The sequence below is a fragment of the Ptychodera flava genome, chromosome 18, assembly GCF_041260155.1.
Source record: "Ptychodera flava strain L36383 chromosome 18, AS_Pfla_20210202, whole genome shotgun sequence".
Classification (NCBI taxonomy): Eukaryota; Metazoa; Hemichordata; class Enteropneusta; family Ptychoderidae; genus Ptychodera; species Ptychodera flava.
In genome coordinates this window covers 22,931,717-22,947,694 of record NC_091945.1, presented here as the reverse complement: position 1 = coordinate 22,947,694, position 15,978 = coordinate 22,931,717, and the positions used below count along the sequence as shown (strand labels likewise).

General features: G+C 37.3%; 1 long non-coding RNA gene across 1 annotated transcript; it reads right to left on the bottom strand.

Moving 5' to 3' along the window:
* Positions 1–9,632: 9,632 nt before the first annotated feature.
* Positions 9,633–12,177, bottom strand: LOC139117182 (uncharacterized). Its single transcript, XR_011548469.1, has 2 exons — positions 11,999–12,177; positions 9,633–10,662 (listed from the first exon to the last, which is right to left on the bottom strand). It is a non-coding gene; the product is annotated as an uncharacterized lncRNA (long non-coding RNA).
* Positions 12,178–15,978: the final 3,801 nt, after the last annotated feature.

Sequence of the window (15,978 nt, the reverse complement as noted above, 5' to 3'; positions counted from 1 at the left end):
CACTATGGTAACCAAAATGTTTCCCTTTATCTGGGCTTTCCGAAAATATATAATTTACGGGGGTTCTGAGCTTATTAAGCACTAGAGAAATGTTAGCTTGAATAGGTCAATTTCTTGTCTTGGAACCTTAAATTGAAAAGGTCATCGCTAAATCTTCAATTTTTTGACTTGATATTGGACTTCGAACTCATATTGCAAAACTCAGCTGAAATAAGTTTGCAATATTAGCGACCAAAGTGTGTTATTTTTGGCAATATATATTTAAAAAATCCAAAAACAAAATTAAAAACGAAGGAATCAATTTCAATTGTTATAAAGATTTGCCCGTCGACGAACTTGCTAGTTTAGATCTTTACTGTTTACCGTGTGAATGAACTCTGACTTCTACCTCCATGACGACACCGTGATGGTACGGTAGCACTATCTTCATGGTAACATGGGGACCTGACTGAAAACCAACATTCGCGTACAACTGGATGGATTGTCAACAGTATTACTCCGTGTCACTCAGGTATCAAAGCCATCATCTAAGAACGATGAAGCTCCTCGTTGAATATGTAAGAGAGTAAAAGAAATGTTTGAAAGTGTTCTATGCAAAGCGTATTGAGCATGCTCAGTCCATAACTACCTCCATTGTCATTCGTAAGTTGTTTTCCCTCAGATTACTGTGACCACAGTCCCCGCACCACCGAGGAATGCAGTGACACTGTATTCCACTTGGTATGTTACGCAAGAATTTATTTTATTAATTATTCAACACGCCATCCATTTGCATTGCGTACTCAATGTGTCCTTTACAAAATCAGACCATGTTACAGCTCTTATGGGTTAATTACCATAAGATAAGAAATTCAAAGGTAAGAACACTTGAAAGAGGAACTTGTTGGTAGTGAATCAGACATGTGCCGAGACCAAAAGTTGTTTGCGTTACAGCTGTGCAGCAGGGATATCGTGAAAAGACGGTGAAAGTGTGAAATGCCAACCACTGAAAGCTTTCCAGTTTGCTTCTAAACTAGGCTCCTCTCATTCCGGACCACCTCGAAGAAAAGAATAACGGTAAACTCTCTCTCTAGGGATGAGTATTCTAGTATGTTTAGGGAGTAATGAAAAAAAAAAAGATTTCAGAAGCACTACAAAAGTCGTTATAATCCTGACCCACAAAGCTTTGGTTTTAACGCTAATTTTTCTTCCAGTGTTTTTAAAAACATATTTAACTTTAGAACCCAAAAGAATACAAAACAGCTTGTTACGGAAAACCCATGCAAAACCAAAACCAAATGAAAACAAAATGTTCTTAGTAAACGTCACCCATGTATTCCTACCCATGTTGTCAAAATTGCACAACATCAGATATGCTTTTCTTGGAATTCTATGAGAAAGCATTTCGGGAAGTTTCGACCAGAATGTGATACAACGTTTTAAAGTATTTAGGGAGACGGCCACATTCCCCAACGACATCTTCTTTTGTTGTATGGTTAGGGATTCCAAATAATTTTCTGCACCACCTTCACTGAATTTTCTCTGTATTGTAACATCAAAGTATTGAAATCCCCAGATTTCTGAACCATATAAAATTAGCATTACCACCGCATCAAATAATTTAAAATGAGTATTGGCATCCAAGAAGTCAAGTCTCCGCGTGGCAGCTAACAATGTAATCAGAGCCTTGCAGGCTTGGTTAGCTAAAGTGGACACCGCTTTCTGCCATATCACTTCTTGTAGACAAGAGAAGACCCAGGTATTTGTAGTAGGAAACTACTTCAATCAGTTTATCACGAAAGTACCACTTTTCAAACCCAGAGGGCTGTCCACCGCTTCGAAAAACCGTAACCTTTGTTTTATCGAGGTTAACTTGCATACACCATTTTACGCAAAAAAATGCAGAATATCAATTAAACTCTTGAAGACTTGTGACCGAGTCGGCAAAGGTAACTACGTCATCTGCACACAGAAGGTCAAAAAGGTCATACATACGTACATACATACGTACTTACATACGTACATACAGACATAGGGTTCTGCTTAGCCAAACTTGAGAATGTTAATCAAATAAGGTATTTCGAATGTTTCTCTTGACAATGTAGTACTTTTGAGAGATTGTTTATATGGTAATACCTTTTACTGATAGTCAAAAAAGTATTTCCTTATAAAATAATTCTTCGAAGTCAGTTCATGGTTGTAATGTCACCATAATTTCATTTGACCTATCGGACTTTGTAAAGTACAGTACTATAAAAAACCGTACAAACAAAAAAACCCCGCCGCACTTGTCAAGGTAGAAGACATGACCTCCAAATTCACAGACGTTTCCTTTGGCCTTCAATATAATCTAAAGACTGTTTCCTCATTTGGACGAGTCAAATTCATCCAAAGAGACTGCCAAGCGCTTGTCCCTCCTTGGTTATGTTAATTTTCACCAGAACGTGACAATAAAGGTCAAGTGAAAATGGGACGATCATATTACCTTCAAAAACAGGCTTCAGGCTTCATTCTGTTTACATATTATGGCAATTTCTGCAAAAAATCGCAACATCTTGGATACTGTTAGTTATCAAGGAGGTTTTGCGATAACAAATTCTTAATACATTGAAACAATGGAAACAATGTGTAAAATCATTTCATTGGCTTCTGAACACACACACATGCATACGCATCTCGTTCACATATACCGCAAGCTACAATATTCAATAACTACGGAGAGAGAAACACTCCGTAATAATAATTGTGATTTCGTAGAAATTTGAAAAAACCTCGAGATGTATCATATATTTATTGTCAGTCAAATTAATGGCAGTGCTGTGAATTTAAGAAAACCAACCTCTACAAATACGACTCAGTTTCTACATACAATCACGTGTCTATCTATCTATCTATCTATCTATCTATCTATCTATCTATCTATCTATCTATCTATCTATCTATTTATCTATCTATCTAGTATCATTTAGATGAAAGGCAAAAGTAACTCAATATTTTTATACTTTTTCTTCATAAGAAACTATCTGACACTACAGTTATTCGTATCGATCTGTCTATGATAAAACCATTCTCATTATTTAGTGGAAATCTAATTATAAGCAATTTTAATAAAGTACATATTGTAGCTCAGAATATTCTGAACAGTTCATGGCCTAATCAATGCAGACGATAAAGTGCGTTCACAGACTTATATATCATTTATCTTCGTATCTATCATTTATTTATTATCAATTTTTGATAATTTACCTACTCACGAGCAAAGAGATTATTACAAGTTCTTTAAGGGGCAGTATAATTACATTAAAAATAACATAAAAACAAACACGATATAAGATTATGGAAATATGAAACTTACCAGCACAGGTGATTAAGGGAGAAGACAGGGTAAATAATGTTAGGCAAATTGCTTGATGTACGACAATATACACACATACAATATACGCACATTTGTCGAAACTATTTAGAATACACATACATACGTGTATACAAATAAATTGCACAATTACAGTGTACATTTGGTCCGCAAAGATCTGCATTACATATACTCTCGTTCTGTATACATATACCTTATGTATATGAACGTATTGATGTGTTCCATTTATAATGATATACATAACATATATATGCCACTAATGTTGTTTTCCAGATACGTAAATATACTTAACGTATTTCAAGCATTTTGTCCAGTGTAATTATGCAATATATAAATCAACAAAACTAACACTCAACATAATGTATACCTGACTTAATTAAATCGTCGAAACTTCTAAAATTTGCACGTCAAAATAACAATGAAAAATTCTGACTTCGCAATAGCAAGGGAAACTTTAAAGTGTCTGTTCTTTGAAACGGTCGCTTTTCAAAAGGTAAATTTTTCGCACTCCGACGCGTCTCTCTATCTCTCTCTCTCTCTCTCTCTCTCTCTCTCTCTCTCTCTCTCTCTCTCTCTCTCTCTCTCTCTCTCTCTCTCTAAAATTTTGAAGGGTTGAATATACAGTGCTATACTTAGAAAATAATCGTAGAACATTGAGCTTTAAGAACGCTTTGACAAGGCGTACTCAGCAGTAAGCATTTTAGCTATACTATACGGAAACGTGCCTTACAGACGTGCAGGCTCGTTCGAGACGCTTAGGCAGTTGGAAATATGGTCGGTGATGGCGCTCACGCTATGCCGGCGTACTAGTAGGACGTAAATTGCTAGGTGCACATAAAGTAATATAGATGTCGATAATCGGGAAGAACGGGTTATGCTTTCTTCAGGAACGTGACAACATTAAGGTAGAAACTCTGCAGGAATAGGTATTTGGGCTCTAAAACGTTTTCAATACAATTTTTGTCCTTTGCTTGTGTCACGCTGGGGGGGTCATTTTGAATCTCATGGAGTAAATAAAGTTTTCATAAACTCATTTTTGTGAAAATCGATTTTTTTTTATTGAGTTAACAAGGGGACTCGGATGCAGCCATTTTAAATTTCAAGTATCGAGAAATGCCAGGTCATTTGTTTCCATTGTATCACATTTCCCATGGCGACCACTGAATTTTATTCTTGATGCCGAAAGGAAATGGTTCTAATGTTTCCTTGGGGTAAGTAATTGTTAGCAAAATTTTAAGTCTTTCAATTTCGAGGCGCGTGCTACGAGGAGTTTTTGTTGTACTGTCCCTTGTACATGGAATTACGCAAATATCTGCCAGTGGCAATAGCATCATTCTTCCGATTGTCAAAACGTGGATGTAATTCGCATTCGGAAACCTAGCACTTTCCCTGCTGCAAAAACGCAACCTTATTCTTTTCTGAAGATGAGGCTGGTTATGATATAAAAACCTTTAAACGATTTATATCTGATGACCAAATACCTGTAACTGTGTCGTATACGACGAGTGCCATTCGTGCTGCGTCACGAAGAAGACGAAAGTCGAGTGTCTGACGTAGCACAAATGAAACGAATATTGATAGGACATTCACAATACTAATTGCATACGTAGCGTATCTGGAACATTTCAATACGTTGATATGCGTAGCGTATATCTTTGCAGATCAAAAGTATACATAATGTACATCTTTGTACACCAAGTGTACACTGTACTTATGCATTTTATTAGTATACGTACGAGTATTCTGAACGTACTTTACACATGACATTGTACAGAATCAGTATATGTGTATATTGCTGTATATCAAGCATTTTGCCAAGTGACACAAGGAACAGACGATCATGACGAATAACCACTTCATAAATACATGCCAAGAATTGTTGCAAATGACAGGGAACCTTTATAATTTGGTGCTGTACATTTAATCCGTGACGTGTATAAATATGATGATATTTGCATAAGCATGATTCATTCGTAAACTCTAGGACGTTTCTATTGAAGTAAACTCAATACGTGGCAATTATTCCCTTTCTCACTGAACGCCATTACAGTGTGAAGATAACGGAACTCTATGAGAAGAATGTTTATGGTCCAGCGTACTTTTATCAGTCAAAAACTTTGGACGGTGAGTTCAGGACTCCAGCGTGCTTCATTATATTTTGTCCTTGAACAAGGCACTTTACTGCCCGTTGCTCAATTGAGGCAGTGGGTACCTCATCCTGTAAATGGGCTTCTCATTCGTTGGATTGTAAAGTGAATAAATTAGCTCCTCTCTGATTCAAAACACAGTGAATTTCTATCGCACTGGATCATCAGTGTGAGTGGGGTTGAAAAAGGCGGCCATTTTGTTTGTTTGCTTTGTCCACTTGAAGTTGGCAGGTGTTGCTCAGAGACACTGTAATCTGAATAAAATCAGCTGTTGGGATGTAGTATACACCGTGAAATATCACAAAATGAATGTTTTACTATCGGTGCCGCCAGCAGAATGGAGTCATATCGCTATGAGTACATGATAGTAATGCTCAGTTAATAAAATATATCTGTTGACAAATTAAGATGTCCCAACATGTAATGAAAGATGCAAAAAGATAACATGAAATAGTCTTGTTTAGTTAATTAAGTTATATAAGCCACATGCTATACAAATCAAGCGGCCACACTTTCAATCAGACGCAATCTTCTTGCCTAACCTCGGTCTAAAACAACATTTCGTCCCGAAAGCGATTATCTATCGTGGGCGAATACTTGTGTTAAATTATGACAGCTTGGGTGGCGAGCAACACAGCGCCACCATTTGTCCACATACACAACTTTCTGATATTTAAAGGACTGCATAATGTTTCTCTGAAATTTAAATCATCATGTTGAAAAGAACAAAAAATACCCAATGGAATTTGCCTACTGATACACTGATACCGTCGAAAATGTGAAAGTAGTTTATCAAGTCATTGTCTTTGTCTCGATATAATTACAGACAAAAGAAAAAACCTAAAATCAGTCTACGTCTAAATTAGGTCCTGTGCTGTGCAAATGTTTGGAGAAATTCTTCCAAGTCAACTTTTTCATCACGTTTTAGATATGACTATCAGTTTCATACATATCGCGTTTCATTTCGTCAGGGTTGCTGCGAGAGGGTTTACACTATCAGTAATACACATTTATTAAGTGAAATATCACATTTGAAAATGAATTTCACGAAAAAATGTAATTCTATGCAGTCTTGGTCGCAGGCGTCTTGAATATCGGACATGCTGATGGCAACAACCACACAACAAAACAACAACAACAACAACAACACAACAACAAAGTCAAAAGCAAATACGATATGTAAACTAATCAGTCATATCGAAAACTTTAATACTATTTCCTTTCGACATTATTAGAATAAAAATCAGGGAAAGCGCTGACCGTGAAAAATTGACAAGACAAACAAAGTAACTCACATTTTCAGATACAGTACTTTATTCGAAATGGCTGAATCCCTGTGTTAACTCAATGGGAAGAAATCGATTTTCACAAAAATGTGCAGATGAAAACTTTATTTAGTCCATGAGCTTCAAAATGACACCCCCTCACACACATACACAAGAAGTGGACGAAAAATATACTTTGAAATATTTAAGTCTAAACATGTATTCCTAGGTAGTTTTCTACCACAAAGTTGTCGCCAAACTGCAGATAAAGCTTTTTTATCTGAAAGCTACTGTTTACATATTATGATTGATTCGTCACAGTAGCACGGTAATAACTTTGAAGAGTATAGTTCTTAAAACAAAATTTCCTTCTTTTTCATAATTTCAGGTTTTTACGACACTGATCGATGCGTTGCGGTAAAATACCAAAAATCGTTCTCGTTTTACTTAATTACCTTTCCCAGTGCTACGCCATTTGTTCCGGGTTCGATCATGGTTTCAGAATTATTAAAGTAATTCATCATAATAATGGACAGCTATAGTGTTGGCGGGAGGTTGCAAAATGTTAGCATACGTCTGACTGGGGAGACATAGCAAGCCAGTTACATCCAACGTCTCCTGCCTTTGCCGGCGAACACCCCTCTAGAGAAAAATTACAAACCTGTAATTTACAAAGAAAGTCCAGCTTTGAAAATACATGTCCATCATGTACATGGTTCCAGCGGTGTCATTAATATTTCATCGGCCTAAGAGAAAATGCAAATGGATATCATATCCAACCATAAACACTAATCACCACAATCCAAATTATATGATTCATTATCATGAATCCGACTCATCAAAAAGGAGCGCCGCTTTCCGTTTTCGATTATTAAACCGTTCGGTAACTTTCGCCGGACAAAAATTACTGTGTACGGCGTGGGGGTTTATGAAGACACATTTCTGTAATCGAAATTTTTTCCACGTAGTTTTTATCTTGGATATTTGAACTCTTCTATGACCTTGAAAGATGTACAAGTCAATGACCTATCATTCACATTGCATTGCATCAGCCTGCTTATAAGGTTTGAAAATGAACCGTGACGGGCATATGGACATAAACGTTAAGGCATATATACGCGCATCGAAAGTAAAAGACTTAAAATTTTACTTAAACCTTCCTCAAACTCTCGAACATTCACCGTGCAAAGTTTTGTACTGAAGAAACAAATTTTATAATATTTACCGATATTTGAAATTCAAAATGCCCCAATCCCTCTGTTAAACCTATGGAGAAAAATTAGATTGTCGATTTTTGAAAAACCAAGACGGCAAAAATAATTTCTTACACCAAGAGCTTTAAAATGAGCCCTTTGTAGATCAGAAAGGTATTGAAAAAAATTCTCTGTCCCCCGAGGCCTATTCTACCTTAACAAGTAGGCAACAATTACAACAATTAGCGTGATCAGAATTTGCATCATAACCAGCCTTGAATGCCAGACTCATGTTGAGTTGTGGTCACACGATCGAAAAGGTTGCGTGTACTTCGAGCAAAATGTCTAATACTCCAAAACTTGTGCGAATTAACAAGTCAAGTGAAATGCGTTTGTTTCCACTTCCAGTTGACAAAATCCAGTGCTGAAACTGTCTTGATGCTTTTGCAATTGTTGTCCTTTTATAGTTAAGATTGTTGGGTATACATACACAAGCAGATTAGCAAATACAAACTTTAGCACTCGTCTTTATAGGCCTAAAGGACGAGAAAGAGAGAGAGAGAGAGAGAGAGAGAGAGAGAGAGAGAGAGAGAGAGAGAGAGAGAGAGAGAGAGAGAGAGAGAGAGAGAGAGAGACAGACAGACAGACACAGACAGACAGACAGACAGACAGACAGACAGACAGAGACACAGGGAGAAGGAGGAGTATTAGAGAGGTTGTGGTGACAAAGTCGGAGACCAAGTCTGAGACTAGCTCTGTACATTCGGGAATCATGCCGAATGGCCCTTTTTTAGTCAACTATATAATGTTAGGTATTGTGATGTGTCATTGCGTAAGAGAGACGACTCTCTTTGTTTGTCATCAAAAGAAGACCTTTGACATCATTGAGTTGATAGATGAAATAATGCCACGCTTGATTTGATAACATGAGACTATTTTGGGTCAGAATATGAAAACTGTCGGCCGTCAAAGCTTTAGCTGCCACCTACCACTTAATTTACATCATACTTTAAATTCATGCTCGTTTTGTTCTCATAATGACAAATGTGAGTTTCAACTGAACTATTATGGCAGCGTTTTTGTTTTTTTGTCCTAAATATCCCATCCAATTACTGAAGTTACCGGTTTTTGCTAGACTTTGGTTTCATCCAAAGTCACATTCCCCACCCCACCCATATTTGTCGGTAATATCATTTCGCCATTTTCAAAACAGGATCTCATTAATAAACAGCCGACGACCTCCAATTGCTTGTCGCGCCGGCATTATGAGTTCATCCCACTCATAATATTATTATTTCATGACGTGATAAAAGTAATTAAAATAACACAGTTGTTGCCTAACCTATGGAGAGCGCTGTCGCGATGAAATTTCAATTATTTCATGAAAGGATCGAAACCTTTGTGGCGACAATCATCGTCTCTAGGGGGGACGCTAATCTCCACCAAGTGAAGGTACAATTACACGCCTTTTTCGAAGGGGAGTATTTCAATGTAAAATTGCTTGGACTGAACGGTGTCCCATTACAAACGGTACAATGTGTCATTAAGTCTCACCGCATGGGGGCACGATCTGGTCTCGTCGATTGACAGGAACCGGCGATATTCCGTAACGACATGACGTAGGAGAATAATGTGAAAAACCACTACAGAACAAAAGACACTCGGTGATGACGTCTGCACGTACACATAATTAAATTTTATTACTTAGGAACAAGGTAGACACTGAGTCATTTACAAACACCGTTTGATCAACCTCGTACTACCACCTCTTTACAGAATGGTGAAAACGTAAAAGTAGAGAGAATTGAAGCCTTTGGAATGTAAGAAATGTATTTGGTTTGATCACAATAGAACTCGAAAAACTTATTGCGGCGGAAAGTTTCCAATGTCATTTTTTTTCGTTCTCCTGAAATAATATGTTCCACTTCTTACTGGGAATCCGGCTTGATTTGCTATGACACTATTTTATCTCGAGCCTGCAAATTACGTGTTTTTTTCCGACGTGAATGACCTGACAAGTTATGTTTATTGTTCCATGAGCTTATAGCCGGCGTATTGTCAATATCGGTAATAATTTCGCGGAGTGTATATATTTTTTAACAGAACTGTAAGTTGGTCTTTTGAATGATGCACTTGATCTTCACTAAGGTTGCCAAAACTCAAGACAGTCGCCATCTCAACCACGGGAACTTGCTGTTTGGTCAATATTTGGGCGTGTTCGTTCGGTGGCCACACGATCTTCACGTCGATTAAAGAAGCTAAGGTTACTGTCTTTCGAGACATCACGACATTTTGAAACATTATCTGACGTATAGAGATTTCCGCTACTTGAGACAGAGGATTGCCGATGACGTTGTGCAGACGGCAGACAGAGTGGCAATAGAGCCAGGTTATCCTCATCAAAGTTTCCCTAAGGCACCTAAGATAGGCAAAGAATGAACTGAAAATAAGTTGGAACTCTTCATGCAGAAAGCTAAAAACCAGGTTTAAGAGTCCTCTCTACTGTCAGAACCCTGACGATGCCTTGGACTGGGATAGGCTGGTCCTCGATTCTGTTCCATGTACTCCTCAAAGCGCTCAAAAAATTCCTCCCAGTCCAGGTTGTTCCAGTTGATGTCATCAGAGGCTTTACATCCGGGTACCATGTTCATGAGTACCACCACACTCAACGAAACCATTATGAAAAGCGTCAGTTTTTGCATCTTCTGAAACATCGAATGATATGATAACACATTAAAAAGGGTTACACAGACAATGTTGCGATGTTGATTTTCAGTAATAGATCTTCCATACAAACAGTTAAGCCATGGTAAGTAAATTCTTTTTTTTGCTTCCTCTCAAACTTTAGTGAATGTAGTCAGATAAGCGCTTGAAAAACAAAAGCTCAAAACAAATATGCTATTATTTGACATATTTCTCACAAAGCCTGTTATTTTATGTATCTATATGCTTCTAGAAAACAAAAACAGTTTTTATTTTACATGGTTCAATGATTGTAATGACTGCTGTATGGAAGTATTTTGTTGCAATAACATTGACTGGAACTAATTCCGGATAATTGGATCTTTATATTTTTCAAATTTCTCAAAAGTGTTGGGTGCCCTATAGCTGGATGCTGCAATATTACAAATTACTTATAAAAACAAGAGTGTAACTTAAAAAGAAAAGCAGGTGAGCTTAAATTTTGCAGATTAAATCGACAATACTTCACCATCCAATTATCCCAAATTAGTTTCAATCGTGTTTAATTTAAACGCAACGCCCTGGCTTTGCTGTGCGACAGAATATGATCGTCAACAATCGAAAATTCTGAGAGAAGTGTGTGTGTGTGTGTGTGTTTTCTGGAAACCCCCAAGAGCCTACGAGCAGCAAAGAATTCAATTTGGCCTAATGACGAAAGTGAAAAAAATGCTGGAAAAACAAAGCCCATACAAGACAAAAAATTGCACACAGAATATACATTATGTACCATTCGGACCAGAAGACCTGTGCAGTCGGGATAAATTCCATTTTGTAATCGTTGATTTCAAAGCCAGACCATATTTAAGTGTATCCTATGGTGTCATCGACAGAATTATTACCGTTGTGTATACATGTTATTTTACATTAAAACATACATTATATAAATTATTTTTATATTATTATATTTATTTTTAGCGGGCTGTACAATCAGCTAACTACCGTAGAGCTTTTCGAAATTGCAATTAAAAACAGTAATACGTGTATATGTACACCTGAAAACATTGTATAGAGATGAATACTATCAGCCAGTCTAGTGAACGTCTGTGACGATGACATATTTTCAGAAGAGGACGAAACACTACAATCCAACTGATGGGGTTTAGCCTTGTGCGTTTTGCTTGGCTGGCATCAAGCTAGGGACGGTGTTCAGTTTTGAACGATAACAGGTTACGCTGACAACCCTGAGAAAAATGCACAATATTATTGAGATGAATAGGGCGAAACATGATGGAAGGTTTTAGAGCGTGATAATCGGGCGCAAGATTATTAAACGTTACAGGGAAGAGAGAGCATACATACCGTATCCAAAGCAAAAAGTGGAGAATACGGTTCCAATGTAAACGTGGTGTGATGCGACTGAAGTAGGCACTGGCAGAAACCGGCTGCGACTGAAATCAATCGACCCAGCAAAGTTTGTTATATATAATGGCTACGTTTGATTTATGACAGAACTCCTGGCTATCCGAGCCCACTTCAGAGGAGTGTCGTTAGCTGCGACACGGGAGGTTGTTACCACGGCAACTGTCCGACGTTAACTGTCGTAAACGGTTTAGTACCCTGTGGTTATTGTGCTTAATGACAAGGCCATTTCATAGTACCAAATTTCTGTTTTAGTATTTCGCTGGTTTTTTCCTTTCAGTGAACGTTCATAAGAATTTCAATGAAAACATATTTTGCCGAACAAAAAAACCTAGATTGATAAAGTTTGATTGAAGCGAGGGCCTTGACACAAATACTGAATAATGTTTGAGAAATCTTATCAGAGGAGTGAGTTACTTCCTGGTTACCGAGGAAAGCTAATTTGCAAAGTTGCAAAGTAAACAGTGCAAATTACATGTAAACACTTGTGTGCCTTTGTGAGCTATTATTACGTTTACTTTTGGTCCATACTACGGAGTACGTGCGGCGTCGTTTAGTCACTAGTGGGTCATTATCTATGATAGTGCAGTAATGAAATCCGTGCATCAATGTCGCGCTCAGACCGTTAACATAAAAAGAAGTGAGATCGTACATACGGCTCCAGGAAAACAGATATATTTTTGTACTCATTTTTCTACGCATTTACAATGTCATATAACCACGTACATAGGTACATAGATACATGTTACATAGATATACACACATAGATACATACATAGCTACATTCATAGATACATAGACACATACATACATACATACATACATACGTACGTACATACATACATACATACATACATACATACATACATACATACATACATACATACATACATACATACATACATACATACATACATACATACATACATACATACATACATACACACACAGACAGACAGACAGACAGACAGACAGACAGACAGACAGTAAAGACAGATATGTTAGCTCATATACTCACATAAGTATATCCTCTGTGCACTGATGTGATACTATCAAAGTATCATCATTGCCATTGTCATCGTCATCGCCGTCTTAATTATATTAAAGAAACGGAGCAATCCATCATGTATGACATTACATGCCACTGTAACGTATGAAGTTCGCCTATGACGGGACATTGAACCTGTCCATGTGCTGTTTCAATAACCAATATTTTCAACTAGTCGTCTGAGAAAGAATCAGTAAGTAATACTTCAGCGAGTCGAGAGGCAGCACCAGACACATACACAAATAAAAGCCCCATAGTCTTCGAATACGAAAAGTATAACAAAGGTTACTTGAAGAATTAGGGCCTACCCCGGGGTGCATTTGTTTGATAATATAGCTAAGTGATGTGGAGGTATTTTATTACATGTTCGTCTTTCCAAAAAAGTTGGGTTTTTTTTCTTTCTTGGTTGAATGAAATGATAGTGGGGCTTTGTCTTCACCTGAATAGATGGTATGTTTATCTGTCGTTTTGTTTCCAATCAATAGCGTTGATTCACCGATGCCGTTTTTTAATTAAACAGGAATACGATGGCCTTGGATTGCGAATTTTCCTATCATAATCAGCCACTGTTTTCTCACAATAAGATTTTCTATCAGACTATTTAACATTTTATTTGATAAAATTCTCCGCTTAGAATTCATCGCAGCTGGAGTGTAGAGCTAGGGATCGAGTTAGAAGAATTGTCGAGTCTGTTAAATAGCCAGGGATACATGCATTGGAACTTTTAATAAAATGAAGTAGAGAATAGGAATAGTAATTTGTGATGGCAAGCTTTTCCGTCATTGGCTTTGAAAGAAATATGCCTGTCAATATATATATTTATTGGGCGTGTGTGTGTTTAGTTGCCTTACATGCACGGATGTATGTCTATAATACGAAAACAACAGAACACTCTATCCAGACTGAACGAGTTTAGCCCCTTTACCGACAAATTTAGGAATAACTCTATTTCGAGCACTTTGTCTTGAAAAGTTGGGCTTTTGTTATAAAGGGCAATGGGGGTCGAAGATAAGGTCTGAACAAGTAAGAGTCCCTGTGGACTGTTCCATTTATTTAGCTAGGCTGGGGAACAATGGCTCTCATGACAGACCACGTCAAGCCAAGCGGTTCAGTGGTCAAGCTGATTGAACGATAGAAAATCAAGAACAGTTTAACATTGCTGTATCCCGTCCTTTCAAAAGACAATGGGAAGTTAAAATGACTAACAGAGTGATCTAATTAATGGCAAATTTCTCATATTGATTGCTACTTCTACGATCTTTATACACTGTAAACTTTATCTCAAATTAGTCTTCGGCGACGAACGCATCCAGATTTCGCAAACAATACATTGCCTGAATTGACACCAAGCCACTGATATATATATATATATATAATATATATATATATATTATATATATATATATATATATATATATATATATATATATATATATATATATATATATTTTATTTTTATTTTTTTTTCAAATATATACATTGAACATTCCTCTCTGTATACATTTTCCGACTGTACTATATTTTAAATAAGCGTGATTGTGTACATTAATTATTTTACATTCGGCGCCCGTATACAGTATCCATTGGTGATCAAATTCCTTGACAGAAAACGCTTCTTTCAACAAAAATTTATGCGCCAAAAGCTGACACCAAGTTTTATTCATTAAACATTAATATAGTTAACCATTAACTGACAGTGACGTTGGCAAAGTATAATGGAAAATTTGCAGCAATTGTAATGTTAATTAGTACAGTATTTATGGCAAATGTCACGATATCGTCTACTACAGTTTCCCTCCTAAAAGTGGTGATGCACTGATAAATTTAAATGATTAACAGTTGTACACGGACACCTATAGTCACTTTTCTCTTCTTTAAAGGTCACCCGTTTATCATTGGGTGTCTCATCATTTGCCACATGTGAACTTCTTGTCAAACTGCCTTTTTGACGCGGTAACAAGTCGGATAGTGAAACCCTAATGATTTAATCATGGTAAAATTAGTTAAACGCCGACTTTAAGCTTTGGGGCTTCTAGCGTTTGCTTCGGCAGCTTATTATGCGTCGCTGACTGGACTGAAGTCAACTCCTGTATATGCTAGCACCGTATGAGTGACAAATAAGAGCTCGAGTGCCTGATACGCCATTGCGACCGTCGAGCTCGGCCCTACGTCGGCAACATTTACATGATACACCAATATTGATCATGTTTTTTTATGGAGCATGTTACGGAGCATGGTTCATGTTTTGAGCAACGAACTCTTACAAGATCTTTCGTAGTTCTTGTAAACCGTATACGCAGGTTCACTTCCATCCTGCACTGTGTGCAGCCAGAAGGTACAAGTGTTCGCAGCAAACTATGTTTGTGGAATTAGCTCAAGTGCCAAACGGTTGCAATCGACGTGTGTTGCAAAAACGGTGACAGCTTATCAAATATTGAAACCGAGCTGATGTTTAACCGGGAGGCGAACTTACTAATGCAAGTAGCAGGGATAGATTCCTGCCTTTTTATATAACACATGTGGGACGGAGAACATTTCTTTTGACGATTCAAACTATGCGCGTTGGCATCTGTTTGTGAAGTCGCTAGCCAAAATAACTAAACAGCGCCAGAACCTAATTCTAAAAAGGGGTTTATGAGTCCGTATTGAACCCTCGAAGTAGGTCGACAACGAGCAGCCCTCAACTACAATCCCTCCACACACGAACGCTCTCTGGTTAATCTATCAAAAACTGAAATGTTGACATTTCGAAGTTGCTCCTTCTAAAAGAAAATTGACCCCCTTCAAATAGAAACATAAGGATTCGAGGCTAGGGAATATCAGTGTTCGTATGTTCTTTTTTCTGTTTAAATGTCTGGTTTGTTTTAGTTAA